Genomic DNA, 3,342 nt, shown 5'->3' with positions numbered 1-3,342 from the left:
TCAAGCAAGTGTTCTTGCCTTGAGATATTTGATGAACAAGAATCATACAAGCTAGACCTTATCTATCTTGCTTGTGGAGTGATTCGAATCTCAAACAATGTTCTTGCCTTGAGATATTCGATCAACAAGGTAATCCGAATCTTACTCCCCTTGAAGTGGTTCCATATCTTATCATTTGGTATCAGAGCTTAAGGCTCAAGATCGGATATATGTTTCCTTTGCATTTCTCTTCAATTTGTTTTTATCTTTTTAGTTTTTAATCGACCCAAAATAAAAAAATCAAATCTGGGCTCTACTAGAAAATTTGAGAGGTGAGGATGAGAGATTCATTTGTGTAAATGAGTGCAAACAGAGTGGCCTAAAATTCCTTGAGTGTATACACGTGAGAGAGTGTTGTGAGGTCCTTTGTATTTCCATAACTTATTTTTTGCAGCAAAGTTTCACAAATAGATTCGAGGACGAATCCTCTTGAAGAAGTGGAGAATGATATGAACCAAAAGACATCAATCATACAATATACTTCAATGAAGATGTGAAGAAAAGGTTGTGAAAATTATCAAAAGATGTTTCAATTCATGCCACATTGAAGAAGAATGAAGTTTGATTGTTATAAATTTTGGGTGGGTTACAATTTAGAGTTATTGTATTTTAAGACATTTTATTTACTTTAGGTTACATTTACATAATGGCTAATTATGGCCATAAAGTATGAAGGTTACAACTCTTGGAGTGCCTTTAATAGTTTCATTTTTTAGGCTATATAAAGCCATGTATATTGTATTTGTAAGAGACTTGGAAAATATAGAAAAAGAAGCATTTGTGCTCTTCTTTAGCCAATGGCTAAGTTTCTTTGCAATTCTATGTAGTTTAGGTTGCATGTAGAATCATTCAAGCTCGACATGATCAATCTTGCTTGTGGAGTGATTCGAATCTCAAGCAAGTGTTCTTGCCTTGAGATATTTGATGAACAAGAATCATACAAGCTAGACCTTATCTATCTTGCTTGTGGAGTGATTCGAATCTCAAACAATGTTCTTGCCTTGAGATATTCGATCAACAAGGTAATCCGAATCTTACTTCCCTTGTAGTGGTTCCTTTTTTTATCATTTGGTATCAGAGCTTAAGGCTCAAGATCGGACATATGTTTCCTTTGCATTTCTCTTCAATTTGTTTTTATCTTTTTAGTTTTTAATCGACCCAAAATAAAAAAATCAAATCTGGGCTCTACTAGAAAATTTGAGAGGTGAGGATGAGAGATTCATTTGTGTAAATGAGTGCAAACAGAGTGGCCTAAAATTCCTTGAGTGTATACACGTGAGAGAGTGTTGTGAGGTCCTTTGTATTTCCATAACTTATTTTTTGCAGCAAAGTTTCACAAATAGATTCGAGGACGAATCATCTTGAAGAAGTGGAGAATGATATAAACCAAAAGACATCAATCATACAATATACTTCAATGAAGATGTGAAGAAAAAGTTGTGAAAATTATCAAAAGATGTTTCAATTCATGCCACATTGAAGAAGAATGAAGCTTGATTGTTATAAATTTTGGGTGGGTTACCATTTAAAGTAATTTAGAGTTATTGTATTTTAAGACATTTTATTTACTTTAGATTACATTTACATAATGGCTAATTGTGGCCATAAAGTCTGAAGGTTAGAACTCTTGGAATGTCTTTAATAGTTTTATTTTTTAGGCTATATAAAAGCCATGTACGTTGTATTTGTAAGTAGACGTGGAAAATATAGTAAAAAGAAGCATTTGTGCTCTTCTTTAGCCAATGGCTAAGTTTCTTTGCAATTCTATGTAGTTTAGGTTGCATGTAGAATCATTCAAGCTCGACATGATCAATCTTGCTTGTGGAGTGATTCGAATTTCAAGCAAGTGTTCTTACCTTGAGATATTTGATCAACAAGAATCATTCAAGCTAGACATGATCGATCTTGCTTGTGGAGTGATTCGAATCTCAAACAATGTTCTTGCCTTGAGATATTCGATCAACAAGGTAATCCAAATCTTACTCCCCTTGTAGTGGTTCCTTATCTTATCATTTGGTATCAGAGCTTCAGGCTCAAGATCGGATATATGTTTCCTTTGCATTTTTTTTTTTCAATTTGATTTTTATTTATTTTTATCCTTTTAGTTTTTAATCGACCCAGAATTCAAAATTCAATCTTTGCTCTATTTCAAATTTTGAGAGGTGAGAATGAGAGCTTCATTTGTGTAACTGAGTTTAAAAAGAGTGGCCTAAAATTCCTTGAGTGTATACACGTGAGAGAGTGTTGTGAGGTCCTTTGTATTTCCATAACTTATTTTTTGCAGCAAAGTTTCACAAATAGATTCGAGGACGAATCATCTTGAAGAAGTGGAGAATGATATGAACCAAAAGACATCAATCATACAATATACTTCAATGAAGATGTGAAGAAAAGGTTGTCAAAATTATCAAAAGATGTTTCAATTCATGCCACATTGAAGAAGAATGAAGTTTGATTGTTATAAATTTTGGGTGGGTTACAATTTAGAGTTATTGTATTTCATTTATGTATTTTAAGACTTTATTTACTATAGGTTACAATTACATAATGGTTAATTATGGCCATTAAGTATGAATGTTACAACTCTTGGAATGACTTTAGTAGTTTCATTTTGAGGCTATATAAAGCCATGTATGTTGTATGTGTAAGAGACTTGAAAAATATAGTAAAAAGAAGCATTTGTGCTCTTCTTTAGCCAATGGCTAAGTTTCTTTGCAATTCTATGTAGTTTAGGTTGCATGTAGAATCATTCAAGCTCGACATGATCAATCTTGCTTGTGGAGTGATTCGAATTTCAAGCAAGTGTTCTTACCTTGAGATATTTGATCAACAAGAATCATTCAAGCTAGACATGATCGATCTTGCTTGTGGAGTGATTCGAATCTCAAACAATGTTCTTGCCTTGAGATATTTGATCAACAAGAATCATTCAAGCTAGACATGATCGATCTTGCTTGTGGAGTGATTCGAATCTCAAACAATGTTCTTGCCTTGAGATATTCGATCAACAAGGTAATCCAAATCTTACTCCCCTTGTAGTGGTTCCTTTTCTTATCATAACAATTCGACCCAGGACACTAGTTTCATACTTCATAGGCAAAGTAAGTTACCGTAAGTAAAAGAATAGAAGAGTAGTTCAACCGATAGATGGGACTTTTCGTTTGGTCGATCCACAACACCAGAAAAGGGTGAACTATCTCCTCCACACCTATTGTAGGTTTGTGAGCAGCTAAAGTATCGATTGGAACTTCAAGGTACCCTAGATGTTTAAGTAGCAGAAGAGACTAGGTTTGAAATTCCTAA

This window comes from Cucurbita maxima, unplaced genomic scaffold (genome assembly GCF_002738345.1).
Source record: "Cucurbita maxima cultivar Rimu unplaced genomic scaffold, Cmax_1.0 Cma_Scf00080, whole genome shotgun sequence".
Lineage (NCBI taxonomy): Eukaryota > Viridiplantae > Streptophyta > Magnoliopsida > Cucurbitales > Cucurbitaceae > Cucurbita > Cucurbita maxima.
The sequence above is the reverse complement of the archived record's forward strand: the minus strand, read 5'-3'. Positions refer to the sequence as shown.